The sequence below is a fragment of the Macrotis lagotis genome, chromosome 1, assembly GCF_037893015.1.
Source record: "Macrotis lagotis isolate mMagLag1 chromosome 1, bilby.v1.9.chrom.fasta, whole genome shotgun sequence".
Taxonomy (NCBI): Eukaryota; Metazoa; Chordata; class Mammalia; order Peramelemorphia; family Peramelidae; genus Macrotis; species Macrotis lagotis.
Window position 1 is genome coordinate 72,720,549 of NC_133658.1, and position 22,160 is coordinate 72,742,708.

Below are 22,160 nucleotides of genomic sequence, written 5' to 3' on the forward strand. Positions count from 1 at the left end.
AATTAAGAAATAAGAACATCTGGATCTGTCTTTAGGATTCTAAGATTCTGGTCCAATCATTTTTTTGATGTCTCACTTCTTTCATTTGCAAAATGGAGTCAATAAATCCCTCTCTCTTCAATTCACATCTGACCTATTCTAATTGTGGTGTCTCTTAACTTTAATGTATCCTTATTATCTCCAATATCAGATATGAAATCCTCAGTCTGGCAGTCAGGGCCCTTCATAACCAGAATCCCTACAATTTTTCCAGTCTTCTATTACTTCTGCAGTCCTATGATACCAACCTCTTTGCTATGAAAACATTCAGTCTCCATATTTTGAGCATTTTTACTGGCTCTCCTCCAAACTTAAAATTCTCTAAGTTAATCTCTTCTTCCTTCAAATTCTAGCTAAAATCCGAACTTTTGAATAGACTTTACCAATCTTCTTACTTCTAATGCCTTCCCTCTGTTTATTTCTAGTCTATCTTGTGTAGCTTTTTGTACTTAGTTTTTTGTAAGTTGTCTTTCCCAGTAGACTATGAACTCTGTGAGAACAGGAATTGTTTTTTTACCTTTCTTTGGATCCCCAGCCTTTTGCAGAGTGCCTGGATCATAATAGGAACTTAATAAATTAATGTTGAATTTAGTTGACATCAAAGATATGATTGTTAAGCACAAAAAAGATTATAAAAGTGCTTTCCCATCATAAGAGGACTACATAAAGGCAAGTTTTTTGGTTATTTTTTCTTTTGATGATGATGTTGATAATGATCGTGATAAGTGTCCATCAATTAGCAAATTGCTTGGCACATAGTAAGAACTCATTAAATGCTTTTGGATTATTACCATTATTATCTCATCCTTTTAGATGAAAGTCTATGAACACCTATATCCCATTTTTCTCTTCAGATTTATGATTGGCTTAACCAGCAAAGATATTAAGGCTTTTCTGTCACCTCCAACTTCCTTCCCCTCCTGTCACTCTTCTATTTTTCAGTCATTTCTACAAATGGGTCAAACTATCCTCTGCTGGCAGAGGACAGGAAAAGAGGAAACTGGAGAAAATCAGCCGAAGTTTGTCTGCTTCCCTTCCCTGCATCCTTTGCTACTGAGTTATCTGATCCAAAGGGTTAGCTATTGGGTCTTGAACCTTATAGCAGGCCTGGAGGCCCAGGGCAATCATTTGAATTGATTGGACTGGCAACCTGTCTAGCTTCTGGACAGTTCTAAATATTAATTTCAAATTTAGAGCCAACCAGGTGCTCCTGAAAGCAAGTGAGGTACTTTTGGAAACCTAGATTGTGTCCCTCTGGCCCCTCAGGCCATTGCACAAATCACTGCTCCAGGGCAGAGACGGATACTTTAATGATACCCTTGGGTACCTCCTCATACTGTCACCACCTAGAGAGCAGTTTTCTCAACTAGCTGGATGGTATTTGTAAAAATACTTTAAGGTCCATGGAGAAAGGAACTACATAATGCAACCTATTACTTTAGTTGTTTTAAAATGGAAACATTTCTTTACAGGACAGAGTTAGAGCTTATACTTTATTTGTGGCAAATAAAAGCCCACACACTGTCTGAATTCAGATTCTGACTGAAATGCTCTGAAGGCTTTTGAATGTTGAATTTAGAATGATTATTTACTTAGAGGGGCCTATGATCTACAACCAAGAACTTAACTGGGGATTGGAGGGCATCTTGTCCAGGATGCTATAAGGGAAGCAGGAAAGAAGAAAGGATTACAGAAGGAACATTCCCCCATCCTTCCCCAGTCATTTATCCTACAAGGAATAACTTTCTGATCACACTACTCTCCCTAGTATGGACTGAGACTTCCCTCAGGGTCTTTAGATTATATCATTTTTCTCAAGGTTGCCAGATGTAGCAACCTTGTTGTTCTGAAAAAACAGTTTCACCTGCTTCAAAGACAGTGTGTTATAATGATCAGGTATCCTTCCTCCCCAATAAACTCTACCTTAGCCATATGCACACACACAGACATTCACAAAGAAGTATATTTATCTTTTTTTTATAGATGATGATATTGGACCTCTACAAGGTTAAGTGCCATTTCCAAAGTCATATATATATATATATATATATATATATATATATATGTATATACATATACATATATTTATATAGTAGTCCTCAAAGAACAACCTAATTCTCTTTTTACTCTAAGTACCTCACCCTTTGTGTGATACCACTCTTTCCTTGCACTTTCCCTAGGTCTCCTTACCTGTAAAATGAAGGAGATAGATTGTCACAAAGCCTTCCCTAGAGCTAAAGTCACAAGGATGATATAGCCTTATTTCCTATTTTATACTCTCATATCCTACTCATTATATCCTAAACAGCAATTGGTTAGTTTTGAAAAGAAAATGACTAATCGGTTACATCTATTCATTAGAAATTGATGTTCTCTAGGCAAAAGATGTTTAGCCTTCTCCCTATCAGCACTGCATATTGTTTAATGTAATAAAACTATTAAGGGTGAATAGGAGAATTTTAGAACAGGATAAGGTTCTTTTCATTCATCTAGTCCAATTTTCTTATCATGCAAAGGGGAAAATGAAGACAAGAAAGTTGAAGTGACTTCTTCAAGGTCATAGCATCAGCTAAAGACAGAGCTGGAAACTAGGTCTCCTGATTCGCCTATTTCCCTATTTCTTTGCCTTTAAACAAATTTTTTATTCTATAAAATATTCTTGAACATAATAAAAAATGTATGCCTTTAAACTAATTCCATAATTCAGACTTTAGACTAATTTAGACAGTCCTCACCCCTAATTAGCACAATTAGTAAGGGATTTACTTTTACTATTCATACATTTTTGGCCTATTAAGTTTTCCTTCCTTGTTGATCAGTGCTTCACAACACAAGGTTGACTGAGCAGTCTTTTCTAATTACCACTGTGGTTCCATTATGATTAACTGTTGCTTTTCTATTTTGAGGTTGTTATCCTAGGAGTGCATATTATTATTATTAAAAACAGTTATGGTACTCACTTGAGAATGTGTTTTATAGATTTGAAACAGCTTCACAATTCTGTTTAATATGCTTTTAGCAAAAGAATTTGAGTAGGCATTGCTTTTGGGGAAGGGCGCAGAGATAGGAGAGTTCAAATAAATGAGGATATTTTAAGACAATGAATAAAAAAATAATTTCTTGGATTAAAAAATAATCATTGATAGTAAGATGTAGTTTAAAGGGCTTTTGAACTTGAAATAAAAACCTACTCATTATATCCTAAACAGCAATTGGTTAGTTTTGAAAAGAAAATGACTAATCTGTTCTAATTCCAGGTTACCAGAGAAATTATCCAGATCAAGTAATTTCCACTCTCTGAGGGTTTTTTTTAATACATGAAGATATGAATATCTAGCTCTCCTACATCAGGGCTCTAAGGGAAGGAAACATTATTTATACATGAGTTATGAGATCATATATGATAATATTTTCCACAGATGGAAATATGCATAGAAAACTGTGAGGTAAACAAGTTTGTATCAAAAAAATATTACATGCCTATGTGGAAGGCACTGTAAATAAAAAGGCAATTTTTTTTTATAAACGGGTGAAGATAAATTACTACAAATTAAATGTTAAAGAATTTGAAGCAATGGATTTGAAGGAAAATAAGGTACTCCCTCCAACTCTAAACTGCATTACACTTAATTCATAGCTGATAGTCCATATATTTGATATCTTTGTTTCTTTTCACATTTTATCCTTGAGATTATTTTGAAATTATAGTTAAAAGGTAATAGTGACAAAATTGAATAGTGGTAATTAGCTGACTCAAATTAAGAGTATAACATCTTAAATGAGACCTTTTCTAACCATTCCCCACTAAGAAGCTCCATGATAATTCACCACATACTGGATCCCAGTCTCCACATATAATTGCCATTACTAATAATGAGACCTATGTAGACCCACAAAGGGAACAATAGACCCTATTGAATCAAAATTATGAACCCTTTAAGAACTCTGCCATGTGAATGAACAAGCTGTATCCCAGTCTCACTCGTCTAATAAAGAACAATTGTTTAAATCTTAGGTCATTCATGAGTACATATTCCATCTGTCATAGTTGTAGGAACCTAAGAAGAAAAAAACCAAGACCAAACAAAGCAAAAATACACTATTCTTCCACCACCTTAAGGTATTCATTTATCTAGTGAATACAAAAAGTTAGCTCTCTAGAAGGGAGATCTAACAGGGAACAGAATCATAGCTTTAGGAAGATGTTAGCAGGGTGGGAGGGCAAGTTATATGGAAACAAATCGAGATGACAAGACTGGTGTATTTGTTGTTTCTCTCTCTCTTTCTCTCTCTCTCTCTCTCTCTCTCTCTCTCTCTCTCTCTCTCTCTCTCTCTCTCTCCATCCCCTCTGCATTTCTCTATATTTCAAAACAGGAATGAATAGCACCATAGGAGACTAAATAATATTTTGTTTTGATTTTATTTTAAAGAGAGAAAATATATGCAATTTTTTGAAGAATTTTTCATAATGGTGAAGAAGTGAAAACATAATGAGAAAAGAGTTTTTTTAGGAGGAAAGAATCAGAGAACAGGGGGTTCATCATTAATTTTTATAGAACAATGAGAAAAACAGTAGCTGACATTTATCTAGCATTTTATATAGTCACTGTACTTTACCAACATTATCTTATGAGTTGGTTTTGTGTAGTAGAGAGAACATTGAATTTGGAATCTGAAGAGGTCTGGATTTGAATCCTGCTTGTGACTTTTATTAGTTATGTATCCATAAGTAGTAAGTCATTTAGTTTCTGAGTCTTAATTTCCTCATATGCAAGATAGAGGTCACAATAATTCTTCTACTTTCTTCAAGGAATTTTTCTGTATATCAAATGAGATAATCTGAGTATAGGTTTTGATGAGCCCTAAAGTCTTTATATTTACACTATATATCATTATAAAATGATCAATATCATTAATTACTATCAGTTGAAAAAACGATAGGTAATGAAAGCACACTAGGATGAAGGAAGGTGAAGTAATTCCTCAAGAGGATGTTAAGTAACCTCTTATAATGTCTATAGGTACTCTTCTGGGTCCTTAACTGGTTGTCCTCTTAAAACTTCCCTACAATGCAGTATATGAACTTATGTTCAGTTAAAGTAAATCATAGCAACAATTTTAGAACCCAGACCTTTTGACTCCAAGTCTAGGCATCACTCAAAAATATGATGCTACCTTAGAAATTCTGAAAACCCAGAATAACATCTGATACTTTGGCAGGAGTCACTTCAAATTTAAACTACATTTACAAAGCATGTTGCTTAATACTTTGGAGTAAGTGTTGGGTAATAGCTATCTAATTATACACGGATGAATTAATTACTCCCTAATGAACTCAAATGTAAAAAAATTGTAATGGAACAATTTTTTTTCTTTTCCTAATTAAAAATATCCAAAAGCACATCTCTAATAAATGAAAATTATTTTCTCGTGGTTTCTGGCTGACATTTATGTTTTATTTTAACCCTAACATTTTGGTGAAACGTTAAGTCACAACTTTTCAATTTCTCAGATACTGTACAAGCTAATAGCCAGTTATTGCATTTAGAACCTATCTTACTCTAGCTTTAAAAAAATGATAATTTGTGCTCTGTTGTACAGTAGCTTTGTTATGAAGAAAAAGAGCAATGGGGCTTTTTAGCAGGTTAACCTGGTCTATGTTTCACAGTGATTTCATCTGATAGTCTCACCTGCTGTAATTGTTCACTGTGGCACTTTTCAATTAGTGCAATACACAGTTCTCTTTGGCAAGTGTTTGTGAGGCTGTCATTGCAATTTCCCTCTCACATATATTGTAATTATGTGTGTACTTCGATGTGTGAGACTATAAACATATGCTATATATTTGAATAAGAGTGCTGTCAACACTCTATTTTAGAAATGCATTAATTATGGTTGAATAATAATGTGAATGCTAATACAGAATAATATACTCTACCTGTTGGATATTTACAATACTCAATGCATCTCATTACTTCTTAAAATAAAGAATATTAAAACAATGAACAATTAGCAACTAGATTAGGACTTTACATTAATAGAGATGTCATGAAAAGCTGCATGTTCTTAAGATAACTAAAGGAGCCTTTGTTTAAACTTGCTTCCTTGCTAAAATAGTCCAAGACAGTAAAAATAGCAGGTTGAATTTCAGACAGAATTGAGATGAATAAGGCAGCAAATGTGAGGGGAAAAAAGCATCCATTTTAAGCATTTATTATTCTTTTTAAAGCAGAAACCAGCATTCATTTAAACTGATTGTCTTTCCATCATCCATCTAGACCTTGTATAATGATGAGTTTAATGGTCTTTAACCTTCACATGCATGCAGACTGGTGAAGCTTGATGATTATATTGGATTGTAGTGTTTTATTTATTCCCTCAACACTTGTAGAACAGAGAGGTTGTTATTAGAAAGCTAAGATACTTGGATGTAGAATTTGGAACAAAACTACTTCCCCTGGCAATTTAACCCTACAAAATGTGAAAGTAAAATGTCTGCTACACCAGATAACACAGCATTTGGAATCAATCTCCCGACTCTTAGGTTGTTTACTACAGTGTTTCAATATTTAAGATCAAAGTCCATTAATGTATTTAAAAGCTACTTGGATCAGAGACCTTGGAAATTCACTATTAGAACCAAGTATAACCATTTTTCTAAGTGTCTTTCAGTCTTTCTCCAACATTTAAAAGGTTTGTGAAAACATGTTCACTTAATTCTTTTTATAAACCTTATTATTCCTATGATTTTGATATTTCAAGGATCTGTGGTTTCAGTGGTTTCACTGGACTCTAAGTACATACAGCAATTCCTTTCCCTATTTTCCTCAGTCACTTACTGTTTACTAAGTACGTAGTATATGTACAGCACTTTGCTAAGTACAGAAAGTACAGAGAAAGATTCAAAAACCTTTCGGTATAAAAAGGGGAACAATGAACAAATTAGATATGAAAAGGACAGATTGGACTCTCTGGGGGCAAAGAAACTAAAAAGAAAAAATCAAACAAAAAAACCAAAACCAAAATAAAATGATAAAAAAATCAGCAGAAAGAAACACAGCAAACATCATAACTAGTTGATCACATGCTGGGACTGAGATTAATGTTTTTTCCATGAGATTCTTAAATAGAGTGGAATAATGATAAAATGATTGGACATAGAATTAATATACTTGGTGGCATTAAGAGAAGCATTAGCTTCTGGTGAGAAAAAAATAGAGTTATTATTCCTTTTCACTCTGCCCTGATCAGATCATATCTGAATTACAGTGTTTACTTCTGGGCACCAAAGTTTAAGCACATTTACATCCTAGAAGTCATCTGGAGGAAGGCAACCAAGATATAGAAGTCATTAGTGGACAAGAATAGGTTACAGGAACTAGGGATCATTAAAAGAGGAACCTTGGCCAAAGTCATGGACGAAAGACATAGTAAGAGCTTTGTTCCTTGTGAGGACAGACTCAAAAGCAAGAGGTTTTAAGAAGATGTTTAACTTGGGAAAAAAGGAAAATTCTCTAAGAATTAAGAGATATCCAAAATTGAAATGGGTGCATTTAGAAGATTATGTATAGATGCACCTCTTTCACCCTACATTGCAGGTTTACTAATGGAAATTAGTAGAACACATCTCCTCAACTCTGTCCTTAGGAAATCTGGGTTCTGATAGGTGAAGTCTCACTTTATCTTTCCTTGAACTAGCACTCTTTGTAATTTCCTAGTTATTCTCAAATCAGATTGCTAGTGTTCCCTCCCTTTTATATTTCCTTCACTTGTCATTTGAATAATCTTCAGGAAAATATCCTGCAGGGAAGATGATGTCTTACTTGTATTTATATCAATAAGAGCAGTTCAATATTTGCAGGTATAATCAATTCAAAATTTCATTATTCATTCATTTTCTCTTTTTTTTTTGGCAAGTCAGTGGGATTAAGTGACTTGCCCAAAGTCACACAACTAGATAATTATCAAGTGTCTGAGGTGAGCCCTGAACTCAGATCCTCCTGATTCCAGGGCTGTTGCTCTGTCCACTGGGTCACCTAGCTGCCCCCTATTCATTCCTTTTCTAAAGAAATCCTGTTCTGTAGAGTTTTTTTTTTCATACTGAATGAAAGGAATTGTTTGAGATTGTGTAATCTTTCAAACTATAAACTTTGGGGATTTTATGATTTCAATTTACAAGTTAACTAAAGACAATTCATAAAATCCCCATGAGCTTCAATTTTCACATCTTTAAAAGAAGAATTATTTATTAAAATTGTACTGTTGCATGGTGATACTGAATAGAGTATATGGTTTATCAGTGTTCACAAGTTGTAAAGACTTCAGGGAAAAACTGTGAGGTAAACTTGGTGTTCAAAACCCAAGAAACTGGTTAATCAGGTGTTGGGGTACATCACAAAATGACTTTCCCCATTAGAAATAAAATAGTCTAACCAATACACATAGGCTAGCTACTATGACAAAGAGAATGATTTCCCTGATAAAAAAAATATCTCTGACAGATTAAAGAACTATGATGACAGTGATGATAGTCATCATGGTAGAACATTTATGAAAGGTACCAAAATTTTTAGTACAGTTTTTGTTTTTGGCAAGGCAATGAGGGTTAAGTGACCTGCCCAACGTCATACGGCTAGGTAATTATTAATTATCTGAGACCAGATTTAAACTCAGAACTTAGGTCCTCCTGATTCCAGGGTTGGTGCTCTATTCACTATGCCATCTTGCTACCCCATTTTTTATTACAGTTTAAGGTTTAAAAGTTTAAAAACTGAACTAAGATTTTTGTATCATCTCATAGAAAGAAGGAAGACACAGTAGGTAGAACACTCTTCATGATGTCAGGAGGACCTGAGTTCAAATCTGACCTCAGACACTTGACTCTAACTAGCTATATGACCTTGGACAAGTTACTTATTCCTTATAACCATGCGCCTAGGACCATCTCCAGTCATCCTGATTCATATCTGATCACTGGACCCAGATGGTTGCTAGAGAAGAAAGTGAGATTGGTGACTTGGCACAGCACCCCTCACTCAAATCCAATTCATATGCTTGTCATGGCATCACCTCCTGGATGTCATGGTTTTCAAGAATGAAGGACAGACATCAATCATCATATGAATGTGTGTATATATATATATATATATATATATATATATATATTCATATGGTACTACAATGATATGTTTATGAGTAGATACATTTTCTTCTTTGGAAAAGGAAAAGTAGTGGTATTGGTACTGTATCATTCATGCATATTTATATATATATGATTTACTGATTTCACATGTAAATTAGGAGTCATACAATTATTCCAGACTTAGCCATGATTTCCTATCTTTACTCTATTTGAGCCTTACTTAGGAGCCAGACTGGAAAGTTCTACTTGGATTCTGTTTGTGATGAGCTTTTTAAAAAATTACAAAGAGATAGACACATTGATCAGAGGTCTTTGAGGTCAGAGGAGTCAGGTTCAATCTCAGACCTGGGTAAGCCCTTTGACTTTTAGGGGATTTGGTTTCCTTCTTTGCTAAAGAAGGGCTTTGACCTTGAGGTTTAAAACTTTAAGTTCCCATTAAACTCTTAAAAATTATTGATAATCCCCTAAAGTTTTTGTTTCTCTGAATTATAATCTATCTACCATTTTAGAGATTAAAATGTCTTAATATTATTATGAAAATAGACTTTATAGATGGCCCTTGAAAAAATTCAGGGATTCCTAGCATTTCTACAATGATACTTTGAGAACTATTGATCTATTTTTTCCAAGGTTCCAAACAATTCTAAACAGCAATTAGTCTTGAGTTTAAATTCAAGCCATAAAATGGGACCCCTTTGAATAACAAAAGTTCATAGGTATGGGCCTGATTAGAAACATTCATTTTAAAACATATTTTTTTTATATTGGGTATGTTGGCTCACGATAATGATTTTCCCACATTTAATAAGTCAGTGAATTGAATCACACAGAAATTACTATATTTGATCAATCTCATGAATTGAGGAGCAAAACCTAATTCCTCCATTATCTCTAACATAATACCTTCACTTTCCTTGTTTAAATATAAATTCAAATTTTATTTCTCTGAATTTGGAGGAAAAATATTTTCTACATTTGGGCAAAAAAATCATCACTTCCCCCCACTATTAAAAGTAGATTATAAGGCAACATAGAAATGAATATAAAATCAGTCAACAAACATTTATTAAGTACCAACTATATTGGACAAGGGGGTAAAAAAGAAAATCAAAAGTATATTCTGCCTTCTAGGAGCACACATTTTAATGGGAGGCAGAAAAGGTAAATAACTAATTCCATACAAGATTATACATATATAAATACATATATATTTATATGTATCTGTATATATATATATATGTGTGTGTGTACTGTATGTAGAAGTTATTTATATATAGAAGAAACAGAAAGTAAGAAGATGAGAGAGACAGAGGAAAAAGAAAAAAGAAAACCACAGAGACACAGAAAGACAGAGACAGAGACAGCGACAGAGAGACAAAGAAGAGACAAAGTCCAGGGATTTTAGAATGATTACTGTGAAGTAATAATCTTATGATAAGGTTTCTAACCAAATAATAAATTAAATAGATTATAAAATAGTAATTATAACTAAAATAATCTATTGGTATTATAGTATTATTACTGCAACAGTTAGACTTTAAGGTTTGTAAATGCTTTTGATATGCTATATCATTTGATAATTACAAATAATTTAAATATTTTAGTATTGTTTAGATATTTTAATATTATTATTTCCATTTTTTACAGATGAGAAAACTAAAGTAGAATCCTTGACAAGGGTCACTTAGTTAGAAATTATCTAATGCAGGATTCAAACTGACTCTAAGTTAAATAGTCTAACCAACTAAACTTCCTAGCTACTTGATAATTAAGTTCCCTCAATCTCTTCCAGACAGGTTTGGAATGGAAAAAAGGAATCTAGTCACATTATCTTTCTATTCTTCATTGACTAATATTTTCTCACCCAAAGGTTACCCCGTCTTTAATGACTAAATTTCACCAGAGACATGTGGTCAACTTTCAGAAACCAGGAGGACCCTTCACCTGTTATCCCAAATGAACAAAGAAAGGTGGGAAAGAGGGGTACACAAAGATATTTACAGAATCAGATTCACAGAGATGTTATGAAGAAAATGCTTTTTTCATCAGAACTTAGGACTCTGCTCCTGTATACCTTAAAGGCTCTTAATGAGATTTCATCTTAACTTACTAAGGTCTGGGTCTCCATGCCATTTTCCAGATGTCTCTAGTCTGTATTTTCTTCTATTAGACCATTATCTTCATTTTCCTAAACTGTTGACATTGGATTCTTCCCATGGCTGCTTTGATAAGGGCCATGATGATGTATGTACTCTTCCCTTTCTAGCACCTCTCCATTGTTTTTTCACCCCAATACAGACATGTTTATATTAGTATTCTCCGTATTTTATATGACATTTGACAGGTAAGTTCTTAATAAATGCTCTATATCTCTGTCAATGTCTGTCCATCTTGAAATGATATTAAAACATGAATTTTTCAAATTTAGTGTCATTTCCAAATAAGAAATGGATCAAAATTACAAAGAAATTATTTTATTTCTTAATTTTGAGAGATAATAATGATTCAATTTGATTTAAATTCAACTTCCTGAATGTTATTTAAGCAAATATTAAATGAAGAATACTCTTCTAAAAGCTAGGAGAGATATTAAGATTAAATCAGTTGATTCTATTCTCTAGCTGCTTACAATTAGTTGGGGAGTGATGGTAGAAGGATTATGACATAAGCCTATATAAACATAATTGCTAAGAAAAAATTCATAGGTTCATAAAGAGTTACATAAGATAAGTCCATAAATGAAGGTCTTTGGAAGTACCAAGAGAGAAATACTGTATTTCCTGCCCTGCACTAGTTGACTTCATACCTGTTATCTTTTATTTCACTCATTTTCTGACCTGGTGCTCTGCTATTTCTTCCCACTCCACACCCTATAGTAATCAAATAATAAACACCAGAATTAATTTTTGTAAAATCATGCCAGTTTACTTCTCAATTTTTCCATTAGACATTCCCATAGCTTCCCAGACCCAAAAAGGTCTTTCCTGGTCACCACTCCCTTATGAGTTGTCTCCTGCTATTATAATGGAAGCATGTTATCCAACATTTGACAGCTGATCCCCAATTGATAGATATAAATAGAAATGTATATGAATCTATAAGTATATAGATTTTTCAATAGTCACTGAATAGATTTGATTCTCTTATTGATTCTTTTTAAATTTTTTTTTATTTATTTAAGGCAGTGGAGTAAAGTGCCTTGGCCAAGGTCACACAGCTAGGTAATTATTAAGTTTCTGAGGCTGAATTTGAACTTGGTCCTTCTGACTCCGTGGTTGGTGCCCTATCCACTGTGCCATCTAGTTGCTCCTCTTTTATCCATTCTTATTTGTTTCTCTTTCATTTTATTTAAAAAAAGAAACATGTAAGCTGGGGGAAAGAGGAAAGTTAGCAAGAGAGAAGCCAAAAAATTTTTTTCCTTTAATTACAAAGAAAACCATAGAATGAAATTTAGGAGACAGAAGAGTTTTGGAAAAAAAAAACATGTAGAATTTATTTTATACTTTTTTAAAGGAAGAATGTAGTAGTGTAAAATTGAAATAGTTTGGCATATAATTCGTTTATTCTTCTGTGTATATGGAAAATATTTTTTTTGCTTTTTTTGGTAAGTTCAGAATTAAAAAAAAAAACTAAAATTTTATATTTCTTCACCATAAGGATTCAATCTGTCTTTCTTTGGTTTATTGAGTTCCCTGGACATTAACACAGAAACTAGTATACTGAAATTTTGTTAAAATAGTTTTTGATTCATTAATTTCAAATTTAAGGAAGGGAAAAAGAAAAACCTAACAAAGTTATGATGTGCTTGTTGAATCTGAAATAGAATTTGAGAAGGAAAGAGGAGTCTTTTGAAGCAAAGAGAAAATAATCAGGCAAATAGAGAATTTGGGCAAGGAGATTAAGCATGGTCTTATTTGTCTGGAAGGTAAGGAATACAAAGGGAAAAAAAAAACAACTCTAATAAAAAGTTTGAAAAGCAGACTGGAATCATATAACTGGAGTCTAGAATGCCAAACTAAGGAATTTGAATTATTTAGATGAAGTTGGCATTGTGGGTATAGAAGAGTCTCATGAGTTCAGATCCCTAGGGGATTTTTCTGTCTGAGCCTCTTTTCTTTACCTGTAATACTTTATTCGGGGACCTCATCAGCTCCAATGGAATTAATCACCATCTCTCTGTTGAAGATTTTCAAATCTATCTTTCTTACCCCAATCTCTATTTGGCATCTTGCATCTCCAAATACCTTTCAGACATCACAAACTGAATGACAGTAGACCATATGAAATTCAGTTTGTCTAAAACAGAGCTCATTATCTTCCACCTTCTCTATTATGATAGGCTGACAGCACCCTTCCAGGTCCTCAGGCTCACAACCTAGAAGCCATTCTGGATTCCTCCCTATCTCTCACTTAACACTGCCCCCCCCTTCCCCCTTCCCATCTCATGGCCATATCCAAAATGCTATCAAGATCTGATAATTTCTCTTTTTCAACATATCTGAAATAAGTCCTTTTTCTTTTCTGACAATGACACTACTGGAAGCCTCATCACTTCCTACCTTGATAATTGTAATTGTCTGCTACTGGGTTTGCTTGCCCTCCAATCCATCCTTCATTCAGCTACCAAAGTGATTTTCCTAAAACACAAGTCTGATCATGTCACCTCCTCTACTCAATAAACCCTACTGGTTTCTTCATACCTCCAGGATCAAATATTAATTCTTCTGCTTTTTGATCCAGCCAAGTGATATTGGTCTCCTATGTAATCCATAAATAAGACACTCTGTCTCTCTTAGCAACAGCTATTTTGTCTTTCTGTCCTTCAATCCTAGAATGCTTCACTTCTCTGATCTACTAAGCTCACTGCCTTCCTATAAGGCTCAGCTAAATTTCTACCTTCTACAAGAAGCCTTCTGATAACCCCTCTTAATTTCAGTACTTTCTCTCTTTTAATCATTTCCTATTTATCTTTTACATAGCCTGTCTTGTGTGTATACACACACACACATAATACATATACATATGCATACATACTACATATAAAAAAATGTTTGCTGACTTCCCCATTAGATTGCAAATTCCTTAAGGGCAGGGACTGTCTTTTATCTCTTTTTTGTATCCTTTGCACTTAACATAGTGCTTGGAACATAATAAGCACTTAATAAAGCTTTCTTTTTTTTTCAAGACAATGGGATTAAGTGATTTGCCCAAGGTCACACAGCTAAGTAAGTTTTAAGTGTCTGAGGCTGGATTTGAACTCAGGTCCTCCTAAAACAGGGCAGGTGCTCTATCAACCATGCCACTTAGCTGAAATATGAATGTTTCTTAATTGATCAATTAATCAGTTGAAAAGTCCAGGTCCTTAAATGGCTTACATTCTACTGGTGTTGGAAAGCCTGTATCACTAATGACATTTTGTAAGACCCATCCTCCATTCTGCAGGACCATTTAGGTTATTTGAATAACAGATTACATTCTGTTTATAAACTAATTGCCATTAGCAAAATAGGAATTTTATCTTGTATTTTTGACTCTTATCAGGACTGTAGTTAACTAAGTTCTTTTGAAATATAAAGAACATAGAGAAAGCCTTCTCTAATCATTTTTTTTCCTCCTTTTCCCACAGTACTATCAAACACCCTGCTGCTCATTGCCCTTTGGAATATGTGCTGAACATATTTCCTTATCTGTTTAAAATACATTTCTTTTTGCTCACATTTTGTTCCTGTTCTTTATCAGTCACATAAATGTGCTCACATTGGGTGCCAACAAATTGTACGCTTATGTTGTGCATATGCAGGATCTCCATTTCTACTCACTCAAGGCTCTAGACTGCATATAGTTGGCATTTTATAAATGCTTGCAAGATTGAATTCATTCATTGCACCTGGAAGGACTAGTCTGAGAATATGTCTTCATCAGGACATTTTGTTATGAGCTTCACAGTGGAATAAGATGAACTATGTTTTTTCATGACTATTACCATTCACCCCCCCCCAAAAAAAGAAAAAAAACCCAACAAAACAAAACAATCCCCCACAAAAAGAAAAAAAATAACAACATAACAAAACAAAAACCCCCAAATCAAACAAACAAAAAACTACCCAAAACTAGTTCCTAATTCCTGGGTAGTTACCAGTAAAGGCAGGGACCAAATGGCATTGTCTTAGCCCCAGAAAAAATGTAGTGTTGTTATAAATCACCTCAATATACCATAATTTTATTTTATGAATTTCATATAGCAGCAGAAGATTGGGTACACACTCTTTTAAGCTTCACACTTATAAAATTTCCTGGTTCACTCAAGCATCCAATCTTCAGTAAATGTGTGCCCTCTTCGAGTTATTTCCTACGGTGTGCATCAATAAATGTGTTTCCCCTTTAGTTTATTTCCTGCAGCGTGTTTCAGGGAATGTATTCCTCCTTTTTAACAGTTCACCTTGAACCTCTGCCAATACTATATTTCAATGTGCTAAGGCTGCTGGAACCCCTGACTAACCCATTTAATCCTCCAAGCTAGAAACTTCAACATAGAGCTAGGAAGCAATATGAACCACTAGAGTGGTATATATTTCTTGCTCAGGAAAATAATTTGACAAAAATTGAGGATTTTTTTCTTCTTCACTATATTGTTCCTGTCTGTGTTAAACTGTGATTGGGTCTTATACATGTGTGAATGTGTGTGTATTTATCTTTCTAATTGTTAATCTGATATTCTAAATTGTATTATTTAGACACATCCAAAAGAAATATAGAAATGCTTATCATGGGTCAGCTAGGCAGCATAGTAGATAGAGCACCGGCCCTGGAGTCAGGAGTACCTGGGTTCAAATCCAGTCTCAGACACTTAATAATTACCTAGGCATGTGGCCTTGGGCAAGCTACTTAACCCCATTTGCCTTGCAAAAAAAAAAAACCTAAAAACAAAAAAGAAATGCTTATCATCAGAAATATGATTTATACAAGATGGTGATTTTGTCTCTGGTGATTCATAAAACTAATGAAAAGGAAGAAAATAGTGTATTAGAAATCTTGTATGATCACTAAGCAGTAGTTGGGGAGGGTAATAGTATGTTAAGAACTAAACAGTTTTTACACTAAACAAAGTCATAAATTGTACTCTTGGTTGATACTCAGTATAAAACCACTGTCCAATAATCAAGAAGGTGATATGCAATGGAGGTGTTCAACTATATTGATATTCTCATTGTAACATAAATGAGAGGTAACATTGAATTTATATTTGAATGAGTGGACAGCTCATGTAAATAAAGTCGAGGAGATGGATTCACCATTTGAATGATGGAAGAAAAACATTTTCATGAGAGATTTGGAACTTTTGCCCCATCCGCTACAATGAGGTCAGGTGTCGAAATCTGTGTTCAGAATTCATCTCTGATGCTTACTTCTGGTGTGTCTTTAAAGAAATCACAGAACCTTCCTGGGTTACAACTTCCTTCCCAGGAAAATGACGAATAATAACACTTAAGGGAATTTTGAAGTCCCTTCTAATTCTCAGCTTTTGATTCTATGACAATAGACAGTTGATAATTGATCATTTCATCTTAAAGGCCAATATAGGAACCAAGATATATTACAAAAGCTGATAAAGAAAGAAAATGGTTCAATTAATTACTTGACAAGATCCTCTAAGCAAAGTCAACATATGCCTCGCTACTTGGTTAGAGCAATGTGAAAGTAGAGAATGGAAGGGATGGCAGAACTTATATTGGAAAATATGATTCTGGATCAAAAATTGAAAGAGGCTAATGATGGACAGAATATTCACAAGTTTTATGAACTTAAATCATAATAGAAGTCATTGAACATGAGAACACCAGATAATATTACCAAAAAAACTCCAAACTAACAATGACAAGTGAAACTGATAAATTACTATTGTGGAAGCAACTTCAGAATTAGCCATGTGTGCAGGAAAATCGTTGACTAGTTAGATCAAAGGTCAAAATAAATGGCGAATTAAAAGGAATAATAAAAATGAGAAGAAATAGGCATGATTATAGCAAATCCCACTGACAATAATTTCCTTTAGTGCAGAACTGTCTTCTTTTTGTTTTGGAATCCCCATTGTCTAACAGTACTTTTGTACTTTTTAAACAATCTGCCCACTACCAAAAAATAGGAGGTAGACAAAAATAAAGGCACCAATTATCACTATTTTTTAACAGAAATTTAAATGAAGCAGAATAGTTGCCATAATGGGAAGGTTGAAAGAGCTTGGAACCTGCAAGTCAACAAACACTTGATTTCCTTGTTAGGTGGGGAAAACTTACAGAAAAAAGATAAAAGTAACTTAGAATATGGGCTCCTATTCAAAATATTATGAAGGATTATGACTGAAGATTGAAGGTAGTAGCTTATGGAATAGCCAAAAAAGTCTTCAGAAATCCACATTTATTTTTTTTTCCACTTTTTCTTTTTGCAAGGCAATGGGGTTAATGGCTTGCTAAAAGCAACACAGCTAGGTAATTATTAAGTGTCTGAGTCACATTTGAACTCAGGTACTCCTGACTCTAGAGCTGGTACTCTATCCACTGTGCCATCTTGTGGCCCACACTTTTTTACTTTTATGGTTTATTTTATATAAATACAATTATCTTGTTGTGAAAGTAAACATAAACTCCCCCTCCTAAAAAAAGATAAACCTCAAGAATAATGAGAGAGAAATAAAACCATGTACTTCAGTTTGTGTTCAGATTCCAGAGGCTCTGTCTCTGACATGAGTTGCCTTCTTTATCATAAGTCCACCAGAGAAGTTGCTTTGATATCTTTTTCCACAGTCACTATTACCAGCTATATTTCCCTCCATTCTATTCCTCCCTATGCTCATTTATTCCATTCTCTCTCTTTCCTTTCACCATGTTCATCCTCAAAAGTGCTTTGAATCTGAGTACCCTCTTCCATGATCTTCCCTCTTTCCTATTTCCTATTCCCTCATCCACTCCCATTATCTCCCCTTTCCCTCTTATCCCATTGCTTTCCTCTCATTTTTCTCTAGGGTAAGGTAGATTTCTACTCCCTATTAAGAGTGTATGTTACTTCCTCTCTGAGACATTTCTGATGAGAATGAAGGCTCACTCATGCACACCCCCACCTTCCCCCATTCCAGTCTTCTACAAAAGCTTTTTCTTGACTTTTTTATGTGAAATATCTTAACCCATTCTTCCTTTCCTTTCCATTTATCCCAGTGAATTCTCTCAAGTTTTATTTTATCCTCTGCTTCTAGGATCTCAGGGCGATTTTGCTGCCTTATTTCTTAAAAAAATGAAGTCTAGGCTCTTTATTCTGGTTGTGACTTTCAGATAGTGCAATAATTTTTAAATTATCTCTTCTGGATCTGTTTTTTTAGGTCAGTTATTTTTCCAATGAGATATTTCACATTTTCTTCTAATTTTTAGTTCCTTTAGCATTGCTTTATTGTTTCTTGATTTCTCGCAAATTCATTGGCTTCCTTTAACTCTATTAAACATTTGAAGGAGTTATTTTCTTCAGAGAGCTTTTTTATGTCCTTTTCTAGCTGTCCAATTCTGCTTTTTAAGGCATTCTTCTCCTCATTTGCCTTTTGGATTGCTTATTTGCCATTTGGCTTAAACTGGTTTTTAGTGTTATTTTCTTCAGTATTTTTTTTTTATTTCTTTCACCAATCTGCTGGCTATTTTCATGATTTACCTCCATCACTTTCATATCTAGTCCCAATTTTTTCCTCTACCTCCCTTATTTGTTTTTCAAACTATTTTTGAGCTCTTCTATTGCCTGAGCCCATTTCCTATTTCTCTTGGAGGCTTTGGAGGCAGAAGATTCGACTTTGTCATCTTCTGAGTGTATATTTTGATCCTCCATGGTACCAAAGTAATTATCTCTGGTCAGATTCTTCTTTTTCTGTTGTTTGCATATTTCTTCAGCCTATGACCACTTTACTGCACTTCTAAGGCTTTGGGTGGGTTTTGGGACACCCCATATGGACCTTAATTCCTCCAAGGTCTTATGAGAGTCTTTGACTACTTTCTTGACATGACTCTGGTGTATGGACGACCACAGAGTCTCCCCTCTGCTTTGGAGCTGTGAGGAGGGTCCTTGCTCCACTATGGTAGTAAGGGGGCCCAGAGTACCCCAGGGATAACAGAGAGACCTCTACTGTCTCTCCCCACCTGTCTTGGGCTGGACACTCTGGAAGTGATGGATGGCTCTGCAAATTCCAGCTGCAGGTTCTCACTGCAGGGTTGCTCTGAGACCCGTACTTGGTGCTCACTCTGTTGCTCCAGAGTTTTCTCACGGCCCATTTAAACTATCCCTGGTGATTCCTGGGCCAAGAAGTCTGGAAACCACTCCATCTGCCAGAGACTCAGGTGCTCCCAGGGACCCAGAAGCCCTGTGGGCTATTCCTTGAAGATAAGAGCTCGTTTTACTCTGGTCTGTGAGGATGCTGTGCTGTGGCTCTTTCCAACACCTGGTCCTGGTGAAACAGAACTTTCCTGTGGATTTTCTAAGTTGTCTTGGACTGAGAAATTGTATCACTCCATCTTTCTGTGGTTTCAGCCCCTCAAATTTTGGCTAGAGTCATCATTTGACAGCTTTTGGAGTTTTGGGGGGAATGAGTTTCTGGGAATTCCTGCCTTCATGCCACTCTACCACCAAAAATCCATATTTCTACAACAATTTTATCACTGCTAATTATTCTTCTTATAAGATCCTTGTGGGGTAGGTAGCAAGAGAAATGCTATTCTAATTTAGAGTGGATAAAACTAAGACTCAGGAAAATGACTTGTTAATGGTCACAGAGCTACAAAATGGCAGAACCAGGATTGAAATTCAAGTTCTTCCTGATTCCAGATCCAATACTTTTTCTAGTATATCACATCCAGAGGTTTGCAGAATTCTGTCCTAACAATGATGTTTTAGGATTCCATAAATACTTGTTTAATACTGATTTTAAGCAAGTGAAGCTGTTTCAGGTTGTGTTAATCACTGTTAAACTCTGTTACCTTTCATAATGATCCTGATTCTCTCTACTGCCTGAGGCCTTTCATAGTAGATATTTAAGCATTTAGAGAGACATTACAATAGTGTCATTGGGAATATTGTGTATAGAGAGCTATATATTTGGGGGCCATACTAAGAGTCAGATCTCCACCGTTTGAAAGGTGACCTGTCCCCCACCTTTGTGAATGGAGGGAGGTGGGAATAGGAGTAGGAGGCACAAACAAGTCTAGACGGGTCTATTCAAATCTAGCTCCTATTTACCATCATGCTTGCTAGTAAATTGAACACTTAGGGACCATTAAATGCTTCAGGCCACTAGGGTACCATTTGGTATATCACGGCTGCAGAACATTAAATTTTGTTCTCAGGATTCCTTTATAGCTTTGTGCAAAAGAGAAATAGGTGGCTAGGAAGAAACTTTGAGTGGCCTTTGGTGTGGTAGTCCGGGTATATAACCATATAATCATGGGCCATGATTAGTCCTCAAAAGAGAAATCTATGGGGTGATTGTTCCATTTAAATGCAGTGACTCACATAGATTCCCAACAGAGGTCCATCTAGTATACTGATTAAGTCCCATAGTGATCCTCCATGATAGATCATCACATGCCTTAAACAAAGGGGAGAATCCCACAAACTATTGGGTGAATTCAGAGCTATAACTAGTATTTCTGTTAGAGGGGGATGGCAGAATGAGTAAACACAAAGTTAAGGAATGAACACATGAGCTTGGTCATCACCATGATTGATGATGCAAAACAATCAGTAAACATAAATTCAGTTAGGGGAGCAGGTGTTATAACTTTAAAGATTTCTTTGACTTTGAGACAAATATCTTGGGAGAGAAAGATCATGGGGTACATGATGGAGAGGACCAGTTTGAAGAGGAACTGAACTAGGATGAGACTACCCAAGATAGAAAGCATACTATTTAAAGTAATTAATATTGACAAGGTACTATCTTTAGTTGCTTTTTGCCTATTAAAAAAATTAAGTGCTCTCTGTAATCCTTAATTTTGTGTCTCCCTCTAAAGTCCAGTTTCTCCTTAGTTATATCTTTGGATGATTTGGGGTATCAGTTTTAAAAATTGAGATCTTTTCCTTTAACATTATCATTTCCAAAGATTTCATTCTCTCTCCCTTATCCAAAAATCATTCTTTATAATAGAAAATAAGAAAGCAAAGGAAAAACTCAAATTCAGTAAAACTAATCAGCATATTGGACAAAATCTGACAGTCTGTGAAATGTTCTGCATCCATACGTTACCACCTGTACAAGGCAAGGAGTGATATGTAGTTTCACAGCTCTTTTTCAGGATCAAGTTTGGTCATTATAAAGATGTAGAATCAAGTTTTTTTGTTGTTATTATGCTGTTGTCCTGTTTTTTTCCATTTATTTCATGATCTAAATTATTTTCTTTCTCATACAAGCAAATTTATTTCATGCTTCCCATTCTTCTCTAAATTCTCCTTATTCATTATTTCCTACAATAGCTTATTATATTGGTAATAATTATAACTAGAATTTAATTAACACTTTAAAATTTGCAAAGCACTTTAAACGTGTGATTGCATTTGATCTTCACAACCAACTTGTGAAGGTGGTGCTATTATTATTTCCAATTAAAAGATGTAGAAACTGGGCTTGAGAGAGTTAAAAGTAAGTTCTTAAACATCCAGCTTACAGGAATCAAAGGTAGGTTTTGAACTTAGGTCTTCCTGAACTGTAAATCCAGTGCTCAAGTATCTTGTTTAGCTATTTTACAATTCATTATCATTTACTTTGTTTCCTAGTCTCTGCTTCTAAATAAAAAAAATAGTTTCTACTATAAATACTTGGGTGCATAGAACACTAATTTTATTTTTGTTCTCCTTGTGATGTATGTCTAGCTGTGAGAACCCTGTGTTAAAAATTAAGAATTTTCTTAGCTCTCTGAACATTGAATCATTGTTATTGAAAATTTAGAATATTTTCTAT

At 34.6% G+C, this 22,160-nt stretch overlaps 1 protein-coding gene across 1 annotated transcript in view; it reads left to right on the forward strand.

The window, feature by feature from the left end:
• The window catches only part of LOC141500226 (cadherin-8-like), a 156,522-nt gene that overhangs the window by 129,338 nt on the left and 5,024 nt on the right, over positions 1-22,160 (forward strand). The window lies entirely within an intron of this gene.